General features: G+C 36.9%; 1 protein-coding gene across 1 annotated transcript in view; it reads right to left on the bottom strand.

The window, feature by feature from the left end:
• LOC103095430 (galactocerebrosidase-like) overlaps positions 1–15,779 on the bottom strand; it is a 235,621-nt gene that overhangs the window by 208,620 nt on the left and 11,222 nt on the right. The gene's annotated exons all lie outside the window — the stretch shown is intronic.

Here is a 15,779-nt window from a genome sequence, read left to right as displayed (position 1 = left end):
TTCTGCAAACCTAACTCATCTTTTCTTATAACAGAGGCCATCTAATTGTGACCGTGAAACAGCAGTTTTAAGATTTACATAATTCAATCCCGTCTTTTATAGATGAGGAGATTAAGGCTCAGGAAGGTTAATCAATTCACCTAAAGTTGCAGGAGAAATAAGTGGTAGAAATAAATTTCTTACAGAACTATATGATATAGAGGAGCACCAATATAGAAACACTGGGAAAATATTACTCAACAACATTAAGTCCTCCATAGTAAAGATTTCAAATCAGTCTCTTTCACCCTCCCTCCTTCCAAAGTCACAGCCCTTTATATATAATGGTCCAGCCCTAAATATGAGTCCAGGGGTTCTTTACCTTCATTCTTTTATAATTGTTTTCTTTTATTGTATTATGGATACCAAGATCACACTTGCATCTATTATCTCTCTTTTTGTCTACCATGTTTTTAGGACACATCTGTCTTTGATATTTATATCAGTTTTTACACTCAAGCCATCTGGTAGACATATGTTGTGCCATATAATAATAGGATTTAAGAAATGATTGTTGACTAACCATAAGTCTTTTGGTACCTTCAGGGTACCTGAGATCTAAAATACTCTGGTAATCATGATGCCCATGATTTAAAGCCACTTAATATCACTAGGAAGGTGTGCATTGTTAAATTTAGGGGTGAGACTGAATATAATAATTATTGGTCACCAAGGATTTTGCTTATAAAATCCTAAATGAAACACTCAAGGCAGAATGGAGTTTCTATGGTGATTTAATTACAACAGGAGGAAGAAATTATTAGAGGAGAGAGAGAGAGAGAGAGAGAGAGAGAGAGAGGGAGGGAGGGAGATAAAGAAAGGAGTTTAACTTAAAACCACTCTGGCTCAGGCTGAACCAAGATGGGAGTTTAAGGCCTTGGAGAGCCAAGGCAGAGAAGGGAATCAGCCCTTATCACTCACATGACTGATCTGAAGGAAAGCTGTCTGCGGGGCTCCTCCAAGCTTGAGTTCCAGGATCGAACTAGCATCTACCCCTTTTCACAGGAAGTGACGAGAACTCCAGAGATTGTTCTCTACCTCACTTCCTGAATCTCACATGTGCCAATGGTGCCTCAAGCTTGGCTTAGGACAGCCCAGGGGGTCAGTTAGTTATTTCTGATTTGTCATTAGCTAGCACATGCCCATGTAGTGTGGGTATGCTCATTCCTGTGTGCTAGACCAAGCAAGATGGAGAGAATTTAAAAATCATAGCACACATGTGCAAATGTATAATGAATGTAGAAACATACAAATATATCTGTTGCATCAGGGAGCATCTAAAGATCACTGAAAACACTTTCTCCTTCATGACTTAACAAAAAGCATTGTAATGGCTAGGAAAAGAGACCCATTGGTCAGCTTAAGGCCCTCAAACATGTTGTGACTCAGCATGTTCTAAGCAATCTGACTGGTCCATGGGTTCCATAACTAGTACTGGATCAGGTCACTGGTAAATCCCTCACCTTCTACTACTGTTTCTTCCACCATTTCCTCTGTGGCTACAAAGATTAAAAAGTATAAGAAAATTCGGAATCTAATAGAGCCTTCTAACTAGACTCAGTTGGACCAGGAGCCCTACATTTCCTTGAGCAAAGACCAGCACCTAGAGTATCTCTCCCAGGAGTTTCACTTAAGCCCCCCTGAAGAATCTGCTTTCCCTGAGTTCACATTTTAATTTGAATTCTACACTGTGCACAAGTACAAGCACATCCTTACCCAGATGTAAGCACTTTACTACCCCATCGACCAGAATCCTGACAAACTCCCCCAACATCTGCTGGCTCATCACCAGCATTAGGACAAAGAACAGGAACTGCTCAGGGCTCTGGAGCCCTCATTGGACAAAGCCAACTATTCCCTTCTGTTAGAGGCAGTGGTGGCTTTTTCTCTGATTGAGGTGGTCAAGGTGAAGGCCAATCTGAAAGAGTACCCTTTGATGCAGTTCTAGGTCCAGGGTCGGCACAAGGGGATTATCTCCCCTAATACAGGGAGGTACTTGGGCTTCTTCACTAAGCTGCCAGAAGAAAGGCCCTATTTTCAGTGGGTAGTGATGGCAGCAATCACCAAACAGGGCCCCCTGGTGTTCAAGAGTTTCAAGGATCTGCCTCTGGACAGCCTACAGTACTTATTCCCCAGAGGGAAGACAAAGACTGCTAGTTAGCTCTGCTCCATGCCATGCTCATGGTATCAGTTGGTATCTTTTATCAATATGAGCATGGTTGCTGCCCCTTTCTTACTAGCCAGACCTCCAAAACCCTGGACCCTTCTTCTTGGATCCAGCCTGTCAGGGAATAAGATACTTGTCACTTCATCTACTATCCCCTCCCCCTGGTTCTCTTTTTGGTTGTGACATCAGAGGGCTACACTCTTGGTGCATGAATGAAGAAGTGTCCAATGCAAATGAAATTCCAGAAAGGAAAGAGGCGATAGTAACAGAAATTTCCCCAAGTGTTCTTGCTGCCTCCTGTCTCTTGGAGAAGGGAGTAGATAGTTTCTCCTTCCCTAATACATTCCCTTCCCCTTCAAACTCCAGTTATCTTTCCCCTAGATGAAGGTATTTAAAATTCATAATTCAGGAAAAAAGTTAATTTTATCCCAACCACAGGATATTTCCATTTATTCATATAATGGTTACCCCAAGTAATTTTTTTAACTTCTCCCCTCCCCACTCTGGAAAGAAGCATTTTAATGGTTTGTACACATTGTTATTGAATTTAAAGTGCAGTTATGTTCCAATTGTATTTATTCCTTCTTTTCATAAACTATTTATAAAGGTTCTTTTAGAGCTATATCATGAGGATAGTGATGATTAGTACAAATTAATGAATGAGGATTCCATAGGGATCTAAAAGACCTGAGTTCTTATCAATGTTGTATTATTTGTTTTATAGCCTAGAAGCTGTCAATGAACATATTGTTATTAACAGTAGATTGTTTTTTAATCTAAAATATGACTCTTCCTCCAAAATAGATTTCATTGATACTCAAGCTCCATTACAGTTTTTAATATTCCTATAGCCCTTAAAGTGAATTTTGCTTAAAGGCTAAATTAAAGTACTATGAATCCTCCTTAAATTCAGGAAATAGGAAACGTCAGCTAAGGGAAGGCTTTTTTGTGGGCAGCTTTCAGATGAATTAGCTAAAGGAAGGAAAAATCTCTGAAAATATTCTCATGGTAAAAGAAAAATTTGTCAGCATTGTCAATTTGGTCAGTATTCTGAGTAGAAGGTTTTTTTTTTTTTTAACTAAGAACAGGTAAATAGTATTCCTTATCTGCTTTCACAAAATTAAACACCGAATCTCCTTTACAGTCAGATTTGTACAATCAAATACTTCTCCACATTCTACTATTGAAGCAAAATGATAGTAATATTAACAGGATGTGAATACATGTGAGGCCCCTGATGTGAGCATCAGATTGTGTGAAATAAGTAATTATGTTATTCTCAATATAGTGATTCATTAGCAGTAATAGCAAAAATAGTAATTTGATTGGCCACTTCCAAATAGATAGGAATAGAAAGTTGGGGCCCTTCAGGAGAGGAATTGAAGTACCAATCTCTCCTGATGAAGAGTGTAGAGAAACCCCTGATACCCCATGCAGCTTTTTACATAAACGTTTAATAGTCCTAATTGGCACTCTTTTCCAATGAGGCTAAACAAAAACGTTGCCCCCTTTCCCCTTTTTCTTTTGCTAGATCCCTAATAACTCTGACAGAATGTTCAATCAGCATTTCAAAGGTTTAAAAAGGTAGGAAGCTAAGTTGTAGTGGAAATTGACAGCTCAAAAGATTTCCATGAGATTCCCAAAAGATTCCGATTAACCCCCTACCTTAAATATTGTAAAAATTGTTTCTGCCTAAAACACCTTGGCCATGTCTAAACTCTGACTCACCTTAGAAACTGCAAACTTCATGAATACTCTCATGGTTCAAGGAACTGCTGAGAACTTTGGGAGGAGAAGGAAGGAAGAACAAGATAAAGAAAAATATAACATACACAGACAGTGGTGGGTGGGTAAAGAGGAGAATTTTTTTGATTTTCTATAAATTGAGTCATTTGTATAGCCCTGAACATTGTTTTGAGCCAACTACTCAGAGCAATGCCCCTGTCCTTTCCTCAATTAGCAATAAAGGCCCCAATTACCTGTCTGTAATTCTGTCATGACTCCTGTCAGCTCATTAGAGTGATTCTGGGGTGCATACTCCCCCAAATCCTCTCCACACAACATGAGTGTATTGGAAATTGATCATTCACATGATTCAGCTTTAGCAACAATAACCAATCCTCAGATGGACAAGAAAAATATTGGATTTTGTCTAGAGAAAATATCAGACATAAAGCTAGCTCTCCTTTTAGAAATTTTCTGTTATAAGTAAAACACTAAAACACTGTGAGCTTCTTGTGATCAGACCCTAGGGTCTGTCTTCTGCTTCTTTCTGTTTCCTTGGTGCTTAACACAGAAACTGGTCATATAATGGGTCCTTCATAAATGCTTTTTGCCTGATAGTCAAAAAGTATTTTTGTTATGGTACTAAATATACATATATATACATACATGTACATGTATAAACTATTTCTATCATTTTGAAAAATTTTAAGAGCTATATAAATATCAGTTATGTTGATAAGGATGTTAAAAACTTATGACTGTCCTAATTAGGAAAATCAAATGAGCCTTAATGAAATGAAATTTCTCAATTTTATCATTAACTATAAGCACACTTACATGTATGTATGTAAATGTATATGTATAACTTGCATGCCTGAAACACTGAGAAATAGTACATTTTTAGGTTTTAGTCTCATCTCAAACAGATAATTCCTAAGTTAACTAATCTGAGGATATACACTTTAGTTGTAATTTTTAAAAATTCTATTATCTTCCACACTTTTTGTTACTTTGGAAATATTGTCGCTTTCCAGTAGTTTCTTACTTACTTCCTTGCTTGTTGAATGTAGGAGTATTAGGAAAAAAAAAACTGAACTCTTAAATCTTAATATTCTTCACTGACTAGTAGTGAAAATAAGTACTTCTGTTTTCATGAAATATACATATTCCTGTTTCTTACTTCTTGAATTGAATAACCATAAACTTTGCACAGGACCCAACCTTGACAAATCCCTTAGGTTTTATTCTAGATGATGGACATTAGCTTTTTTTGGACTAATTCTGGTTTATGTAGTCATATTTTATTATAAATATTATTCTAACATGTTTTAGGTCTCTGCTTAGTTTTTCAGTTACGATTCCCCATTCAATATGACTAAACTCTACTTACTTTCCTGAACAATTTTGTAGAGCCCAGCTTACTGAATAATAATTTTCATAGCCATCAGACCACAGCTTGAACATTTCTAAAAAGTTAACTTCTATTATCTGAAACTTTATGAAGAAATAATGTGATCAGTTTTCTTAATAAGCTCCATAGAGGGATTTTGTTTTGCTATAAATATGATGCTGACAGAGTGCAGCTTTATTGTGAGAGCAGAACAAAGAATATGGCAATGCACTCAAATCAATGACCTAAGGCAATGTCCTTAGATATTCAGTAAAACTCCAAATTTATAGGGAATGGGTGGGCAGGGGGAATAATACAATACTTTGGAATAGGTCACCCTCATAGTTACATGTTCATTTCATTCTGACATGTACTTATCTTTGTCATCTCCAAATTAACAAGTTAGGAATAGTAAAAAGTTCAGGGTCAGAGCATCTCTTCTACAATGTATTTTAAACCAGGGCATTCCTGTCACATTTAGTACTGACTAGATAAAAAAGAGTAATTTCTTTGTTGCTAGAAAAAGTAGGTTGTTACTTTCCCTTGGGATCTTCAAATATCCCTTTGGAACCAGGGAGGGGGAAGGGAGTCAACTAAATGACAGAACAAGGTTGGCAAAGGGATGTTTTCATAGCTGCCTATGAGGGGAAGGGTGGAGGGAAAGACAGATGGGAGACAGAGAAGTTTCTCTTGGAAGAGGGAGGATAATTACTGACTTTACCCTTAAATCTAGCAAACCACAGGGCTTACTTAGGGGGGTTTCTCTAAGCACTCCTGGAAGAGAATATACATCAGCCCCTACAAGGAAATCAGAATTTCTCTCATCCAAAATGGACTAACACTTTTCTCAGTGCTGGGGTTATAAAGATCCTTAATTGGGGATACCACTATAGCTAATTAAGCACTGCATTGTGAATAATACATTACTAATTTCAACTCTCACAAAAGATGTGGATATAGTGGCTTACCAAGTGGTTTATATGTTCTGTGTTTCCTTCTGGAATCACAATTCATACTAGAATACTAGTAACAATTTATAATTAGGAAATATAGCAAAGATGTTCTCTAGTGTTGATTTTATTTTCTGTCTCCAAAATACAAGAGAGAAAATATTTTCACTTTTTTATGCCATTATGATATATATTTTAACATATAAAAAGTAAGTGATCTATTTATAGTGTAATATATCTGAATGTAAATGAAAAGATGATACTTTTTCTTTAAAATTTGAAAATCTCCACTGTGCTCAAAATATGGTTTTAGTATGTAAGATCAGAGAAGGAAATCTCAGGATTACCTTTTCAAGTGTTTATAATTTTTTTTAAGTTTATAATCCTTAAAAAAACCAAAAATCTTATCCTCAAATATTCTGAATTATATGGTATGGTGATACATTATATTTTGTACAATGATTTTCAGCTCTAATTATTTAATCAAAACAATCATTTTTATGTGTGAAATAAAAATTAAGTGTATTATTCTCAGGGTAATGACATTTGGCTTGTAACCCCATTTCTTCAGGGAAGAAGCACAGTTTAACACCTAGTTTTTGTCCCAATTGGGAGGGGGAATGTGGAGGCTAGTTTTGTGGCGTCTGGTGACTACTTTATCTCAAATTTCCAGGAATAGGTCCAGGAAGAATGATTGATAGCAAGGAACACAGAGAAAAGGACCGTAATGCAGCTTAGTTCCTTTTTATCAAAGGATGTTCCTGTTCCCTTGAATAAGTAAAATATACTCTGCTTCCTCCTAGAACTTACAGCCCTGTTCCTCAAATCTAGCTTGGAGATCATGGTTCTGAAAACCAGAATTTAACAGGATTAGAGGAGAGAGATAGGCGGAAAGATTTTGTGAATTAGAATTAGAATTAGAAATACTATAAATTGGTCTTTTTAATTCAATACATTGGCATCTCTGAGTATCCAAAACAGGAGGTGGTCCTCTTTCAAAAGGTATAATCAACTGCTGTCTTGTACTTTGGTCTCCTGACTTCAAGTGATGTTCTTATGTGAGTAGGGTCTATCATTTATGACCCCCATCCCACATATGTATATAAAAGGTATAATTAACCTATTTTCCAAATGAGGAAATTAATAGCTATCCTAAGGTTATACCAACAGAAATTAGATTATATTAAATCTTGAACCCTGAAATAAGAACAACAAGAACTGGTTTTTAGTCTCAACTCTGTTATTTACTAATTATAATACTGTAAAAAAATTATTTCCATTTGACTTCTCAGTTTTCTTACCTAAAAATTGAAGATAACAGTAAATACTTTACCTTATTATAGTATGAATGAAGATGATGATGATAATTCCCTAAAATTCCAGGTCATGATCTCTGTTATGAAAAGACAGTGGGATGACACAGCAAGGGAATATAAATCAGTATGAGATACTGTAAAGATAATATTAGAAAATAAGTATTGTTTTATTAGTTTAGAGATAAGAAATAAAGGGACTGGTTGGAGAAAGAACTGGAGTTTGAAGCAGAGCTGCGAGAGCATATTCATTTCAACTGCTGACAGTTATAACCATTTTTCTATGTCAATTACTCTCTTTGGAAGTTGGGAGTCGGTCTCTGGCAGTTGGCAGAGACACACACTCAGAGACTCTCAGGGCTGGAGGAGGTAATATCTTTGCCTCTCTGTCTGAGAGAAAGATCTGAAGGAGCTTAATTTTTTCCTTTCCCACCTTGGGAAATACTATTATCTATCTATTGTACTTTATATAGAGTGATTAAACTCTGAGAAGACCAAAGAAAAATCTGGTCTTTGGTTGGGACTCTGAGTCTATTAAGGCTCAGAGTCCTAACTTGATTCTTGTTGAGACTCAACAAGCTAGCCTTTGCTATTTTATAATTTGAAGACGAAGTTAAGAAATATGAGGATAATAATAATAATTTTTTTATTTAGATAGTATAAATTTGGCTTAGTCAGTTCAGGGAGGATTAGCATAGCCTGTGAAACACAGAAGTGGTTTCTTGTAGAACCATGGAGTTTATTTGGGTGGATTTAGAATCCGTTACAATTAGAAATCCTTGCTATCCATATATATTCAATAACTATTTTATTTTTATAAATTGCCACTCACCATTTACTTTATGTGCCCTGAAACTAATATGGTACATATGAAGATGTGACTGGTATTCTGAAATATGAGTTGATCTAATTATATCAATATCACTGATTGAATTAGCATCTGGACACCTTGAGGCACATGCCCCTTGGTATGGTAGAAATTATAGGAGCATAAGTGAGTTTGAGTGTAGTAAAAAGTTGGTTTGCAGAGGCTAGCATGACCACATTCTAGGAACTCTAGAGAAAGATTCTAGAATGTGGGAGGAGAGATTTTGAAGGTTCAATGACCAACTGTGCTCTTACTGTCCTGCATCTGAGAGAGGAAGGAGCTGATCTCTGCTGAACCTGTTTTACCAAGCCTGTCAGAGAGAGAAGGGAAACCTTTTGATTTCCTTTGGAAGTACCTTTTCTCACAAGAAGAAACATATCTGAAGAAGATCCTACATATTTTCAACCCTGACAAAGAACATCATTGTTCAGAGTCCATATGAGGGCTAAGGATCAACTTTAGGCCCAGCCCAGCTGGGTTGAACTCAGACATCTAGAATTCATCCTTTTTCATCTTGAAACATGTCACATCTTGATAAACCAACCAGGGAGGATTTATAGTGTCAGGAAGAATAGAGAGGGCTTTAGCAAATTAGCCAGAAGCAGGGAGATCTCAAGGCGCAGAGGGAAGTGGGAAGTGAGAGACCTTAGTGATTAGGGCATCCTTGTTCCTAAATCCTCCCTCCCTGACTTTTGTTTACCAATAAACCTATTAGTTTTTACATCAACAAATGTTTGGAAGACTGGTTTGTGCTCTGGCCGAGTATGGCAAGGCCCAACTGCCTTACTACACTAGGGGACTGAGGTATCACTTGGTGGGTTTTAATATACACACACTTGAGTGTACCCTAGTATTTCACACTATACATTTTTTAAATATATGGGATGAGTACCAGTCAAAGTAATAAAGCAACACTTTATAGTGTGTGGACTGACGATTTTGAACGGTCTTGATATAACATGATTGCATCCCCATTAGCACTCAAATGATCAGAGCAGGCTTTGATAGAATGCAGACAGATGTGTCTTTATTGGAGAAGTGGCAGGGAAGGGTTTGAGGGAAAGTGGAAGGGAAGGGAAATGGGACACTGCCCTCAAGCTGAGTGCTTAGGACAAAGGGTCCCTGAGTAGACAAGACCAATCTTAACTTTATAGGGAAAAAGGAGAGTGGGATATAATACAATACTTTAGTTTTGTTTCATATAATGTCATCCTTTACAGTTACATGTCTCATTTCATTCTGATACATGCTTGTCATACTTTCTTGGGAGTCATCTCCAAATTAACCAGTTAGGAAGAGAAAGAAGTTTAGGGTCTGAACATCTCTCTGCAATGTATTTTATCCCAGGACATTTCTGTCACATTTCCTACTGCTTAGATAACAGTGAGGGAAAGAGTAATTTCTTTCTTTATCTTTATCTTAGAGAGGAAAAAAAAAGTCATTCCTTCCCCCTGGGAAATGCACAGGGAGGGAAAATGTAAGAGTTAAAGGAATTGTAGGGAATTGAAGAAGTACAGGGGATAAGGAAGGTTTTGTAACAGGGAATGGAGGAGTTGATCTATTAGAGGGAATATGGATGCTGGTGAGGTAAAAGGAGAGAGATACCCCCTGCTGAGAGGCTATCTTTGAAAAATGGGGTTACCAATAAATAAGCCAACTCTGATAGCCTGAGGGGATGTCTTCTCTATTGACTGATGTTGAAGGTCCCCTGAGGGTCACGCCTTCCCTCCAGACCAAGGTCACGTAGGGTCCAATAAGGACTGTTTATGGTTGAATGGCTGCCCTTAGATTCAGCTCCCTCTATGTCCCCCTGAAATGACAGTCCTCTTATCTGACTGTGGGTTATTTCACTCAATTTAAATACAATTTTGGATTGGGAAGATAACAGGAAAGAGGGATTTGGGATTTCCCTATTTTGAGTTTGAGTCTCTCTCAGATTTTGAGCTGAGGCCAGGCCTCGATGGCTGGTGGAGGGTTACTTTTATTCCTGTATATGATAATCTATGCTAGTTTTTCTTAAGTTCAAAGTCTTTACCAGTAGACAGCAAGAGGTAGAAAAGGTTCTGGCCTTCAGATCTGGTTGGACCTGTCTCTTTGTTTTGGGATGATGCCCCTCAAGATTGGCCTTGTAGTTCAAACTGATCCCCTTAAATCCTTTTGTTCAATGACACAATCACAGGAATCCAGGTAGAGCATACAGTTGGGAAAACCAGGAATTGAGGTACTTCTATCCTGAGACAGGGAGAGAGTGCTCCTTCTAATATGAAGGCCAGAAAAAGGAGAGTTCTTCAAGAGCAACTGTCACTCTCCAAATAGCCCATCCCTCCCCACCAACTGTCATCACTGCTCATCAATTTCACTCTAACCTTCCAACTGCTGTTTGTTCCACCTCAGTTGCAGAAAGTCCAGAGTTTGATTCATTTTTCCTTTCCACAGGAAGGGGGAATGGGAAACTTAAGGAAGGAGAGGCATTCTGGCTTCTAATTACTGACTTTGCCCTTAAGTTTAGCAAACAAGTTTTAATAATGGGGGTGGGGGGAGTTGCAGGCAGGGTTTACTCTTAAACCTCTTGTAAGAGAGTATCTTCCCCTTGTCACATCCTAGCCAAAAATGTCTTCTGCCTCTTAAAATGGGGAATCACAATTTCTCTCATCCAAAAAGAACTAATTCTTTTTTTTTTAATTATTGGCATTTTAACGTTAACGTTACTTTACTAAGGTTACTACTATTGCTAATTAATCACTACATTGAGAATAATACACTCATTTCTTACTAATTTCTCACTTCACCCAGTCCTACCAGTTTTCTTTTCAAAGTTATATTATTCTCATTTCCTTCAGTTACCCCTATAGGTAGCAACAATAACAACATTCAAGTACAACTAGACATACCATATCTATGTCTTCAGAGATGCTCTTAATCTGGGATGGGCTTGCTCCCTCTGCTGCAAGTCACTCATAGAACCACTGGATCCTCTTACTGAAAAAGATCTTTCACAAGGCTTAACCTGACAGTATTTATGAATTCATAACTAACACAAGAAGTCCTAATCCTAAGATTCAGATTCAGGTTTCACTTCTTCTCAGCTCTAACTATTTCTACAGAATCTTAATTGCATATCACCAAAAATCCCACTTATGTAACATCTGATAATTCCAATCCTTAACTACTAACCTAGTTGCTTGTTTGAGGAATGGAAATTTTCCATTTTACAGTTTGCTTTTGGTGCTGATCATAAGAATTTATCACAAAAGGAAGAGCAGGGAAGATTTTTAATTGTTCTCACTATTTCCTTTAGGTTACATCTTAAGAGGTGACAACACTCTCTGATTGCACACACAGGCCAGAGCTATTACTGGCTCATGTCACAGTTATTTTATTCAGGGACCACTAGAGTCAGAATCTAGAGTCACAAAGGACCTATATAAATTGAGCCCTAGACTGCCTTTCCAACTGTTATAGGACTTTCAAATGTCCTCTGGGTATCTTGTTCTTCTCTTCCAGATGGTGGTTCAATTATTAGCCAGATTTTAATCCAAAGCTTACAATAATATTAGGTATGATTCCCATAAATCTTCATCTTAATTTTCAAGATCCAATTCATTACAATTCAAATAAAACTTGTTCCCTCAGTGGTCCAATTTCATTATCCAGTATTCCATAATCCAAACAAACATCTCTGTCTTATTTACTCTGCCTAATGGCTTCTAAAATTTTGCTTCATGTTTAGCTAAAATGTTCTGTTTAACTTCCCTATATAGTAAATGCAAATTCTGTATCTTCTTCATAATTTATCTAGTTGCTTATGGTGGTCTTCAAAAGACTTTTCTTACTCTATCATAAATCTAATGAAAAATAGTTTATTACTACCTATTACAAAGCATTCACTTCTTTCTGAGAACACTCAGGTCCATAATGTTTGTTTCCCCTTCTTGGTAAAAGAGGAAGATGAAGTAGTTAATTGCTTAAATCCCTTATCTTTAAACGCCTACTCTTTTCCCCTTCAAGCTGGTACTTAAAGCAGAATTTCATTCATTATTCTCTTTCCCCACTTCAAAGGTGCAAATACATGTAACATATAACATGCCTTCCTCCAGACCTCATAAAGAGGTTCCATATTCTATTAGAGTCTCCTACAATTTGTCTTTCATATGCTAATCCTACAGTCCTCTTTATTCTACTGAGACTTGCTTTTCCCATCATTATTCAGATAAACTCAAACTTCACCAGGCATTCTGTTACTTGCTATTAGTGGTTCAAAGGAGCCTGGATCAATATTCTTTTATTAATTACATCATTCACATTTATCATTTACATAGATGACATTTTTATACATTTGCCTTACCCTATTCACTTCAAATATTAATTCAATTCACAGTACAAATTAATACTGAAAACAGAATCACATTCTAACAGATTGCATTTAAACCCATGTTTACACCTAAACAATAAAGTTATTCTCGTCCAGAGTACATACTTTGGCAACAATCCTTACACATGATTGGAAAAACAATGATAAAAATCAAAAATATATAGTTCACAATCAATTACACACTGTGCCAGGCAAGGAGAGGTAGAATTCAAAGGTTTGTCACTCAAAAAATGAGATTAATTTCCTTTTTAACTTAGCCATGATCCACAGTGTGAGTGCAAATGATTTATATAAAGTAACACTAGTACAATAAGTAATGCACATTCAAAGAAAGTACCAAAATTCTCAAAATTCACAATAAACACATCAACTCATCTAAAGGTTACTAATACAAGTTTTCTTCCAACTAGTTTATGGACTTTTATATAAAAAGGTATTTTCCCCAGTTCAGTATCGGTTGATAAAAATGAAGACAGTGCAACAGAATAATACATATCCAATAGCAAATATACAATAGCTGAAAATGGTACAGAGTAACAGCAACATATATATTAACCAACACAAACAGTTTAAATATGGAGTCACAAATTTTCCCCTCAAAAGATTTACGTCAATCACAGTGTAGCATCTGTTATAAAAATACAGATACTATATTTTTTGTAAAGCTCAAAATGCTGTAAGTCTTTTATGTGGTGATTTTGTTACTTAAGGAAAAAATATATTTGCATAATTGGGTTAACCTTAATAATGATCCATATTAATATTTTTAGTGACATGGATATTTTGTTATGCTTACTAGCCTGTGCTTAACTTTCTAAGAGAATCTTTTCAATGACAGGCATTAAAAAACTTTTGTATATACTTGCAACATTTTGTTGGAAGGGAAATATTCCTTTTCAATTTCTGGCATTAAGACATCAGGGTCTGGGAAATCAAAGGTTGTACCCTCTGATTCCAGTGCCCTTTCCCCTCCCACATCTTCATAAATATCTTTGGGTAGTACCTTGGGCTCCTCTATGCTGAGGGGCAGTCTCATCCTGAGTATAAGGTGGATGAACTCCACTTTGAATATATTGTTGTTCAGTATTGTGGTGTGAGTTATCGTTTGCCTGATTTGGATTTTAAGTATTTCCATAATTGTCATTATTTCTATAATTGTAATTATTTTTAAAGGTGTAATTTCTGAAGTTATTATTTCTAAAGTTACAATTTCTAATTGCTTGTTCCTAGTTCCTACAGTTCATCAGTATGTGATTCCCTGATGCACAGAAGTGGTATATAAGTGATTAATATTGGGATTTCTGTAAAGGGGCAATGGCCACTGCCTGACCTTCATTGTCTTTTTCTTTTTTATCAATTCTTTCAGTTAAGGATTTTAGTTCCTTCCTTAATGTTTCTACCAAGACATTGGTCTCCAGATTTTTCTGTTCATGGCCTTTTGATACACAAACTGGAACCCTCCTTAATTCCTCAGGGTCCATATTAGGCCAGTTTTGGCATTTTGTCTTAAAATAATCCTGGACCACTTTGCAGTAGTTGTTTACAAATTGTCTTCTAATTTGCATGACATCTCAGTCTTTGAAATGGTCACAGTCTATATTCCTTCCTCCCAGCTCAATAAGTGTATTCATAAATTGAGAGGGTGTTATCATCTGATTGCTTAAGACTCTCAAACTTAGTCTATGTACCTGGCCTATCAGAGCAATCTGGTACAGTTGTATATATTCTCCTTCATCATTTACATTCCATTTTGGGTCTTTCTCTGGCCAATGAACCAGATTTATGAACATAAATTCAAAACCAAGATTTATAAAGCACAAATGTGGCAAGTAGTGTTTCTCTTTTCAATATGTGGTTACCACCTCTTGAATAAAACATAGGATTCAATGTTTGACAATTAAAGCACTTCAAAATCTAAAAACAACTATTGTTTCTACACTGATTTCTGTAAGGATTGGGTAACAGGGAATAAGGAAGGGTCTTGTAACAGGGAATGGAGAAGGTGAAGGGACAGAGGGAATAAGGAAGGCTGGTGAGGTAAAAGGAAAGATAACCACTGGGGCCAAGAGATGATCTGTGAAATTCTCTCTTTCCTTCACCCATAAAACCCAAAAGAGAGGTATTCTTGAGCTGATGTTAAGGAAAGGATGAACAGGGGTAGTGTCTCATTGAGTAGGCTTCTGGGAAATAATGGAGTTTACTTCTATTAAGGCATGGCTGGTATTTGAAGCCCCAGAAGTCCCACTTGTCTGGCAGGCTGACTGTCCCTGTTGGCTAGCCTAGCCAACTCCCTCTCTTTCTTCTAAACTGCTACCATTTGAATCAGACTTCGAGTTTCTTCAAACAAAGTTGTTTAATAGTTCAAGTAATGAAGGGAGGGGGCAGATTTGTGGGAATAGGAGATCCTACAGATTGTCTTTGTCCTACTTCAGCTCAGCCAAATGGCTCAGCCTCAGCTTCTCTTTCTCCTTCCTCTCTAATGACTATCACTATCCTAAACTAAACAGGTGTATTTCTTGGGAAGGTTAAGAAATGGGACAGGTCTTTGTGGTGACCCTGTGAAGTTCAAGAGATCAGCACTCTTTCAGCAGTCTTTGTGCTTCTTTTGCTTTCTTGTATTGATTATCTAAAGATGTCAGGCTTCTTCTTTCTTCAGGGCAAGGGGAATGGAGGCAAGGCTTTGTCACCACAAGTTGGGATCTTGAGTGTAGGTCCTAGCTCCTGTCTCTTCACAGGCAAAGGCTTCTTTCTCAGCTTTTTCTCCCCAAAGCCTCTGCTTCTGCTCCAACTGCTGCTTCATCTCCCAGGAACATTCTAACATTCTAACGAACACTCTCAGTTTTTGTTTCCACATTTCACATTGATTCATATCCTATATTATACATATAAGAAATCTGTCCAAAACAGCATTCCATCTTGTATCTCTTTTCCTTTGTACAAGCTATCCTTCTGGCT

Source organism: Monodelphis domestica, chromosome 1 (genome assembly GCF_027887165.1).
Source record: "Monodelphis domestica isolate mMonDom1 chromosome 1, mMonDom1.pri, whole genome shotgun sequence".
In the NCBI taxonomy this organism is placed as follows: domain Eukaryota; kingdom Metazoa; phylum Chordata; class Mammalia; order Didelphimorphia; family Didelphidae; genus Monodelphis; species Monodelphis domestica.
This window is presented reverse-complemented; position numbering and strand designations above follow the sequence as displayed.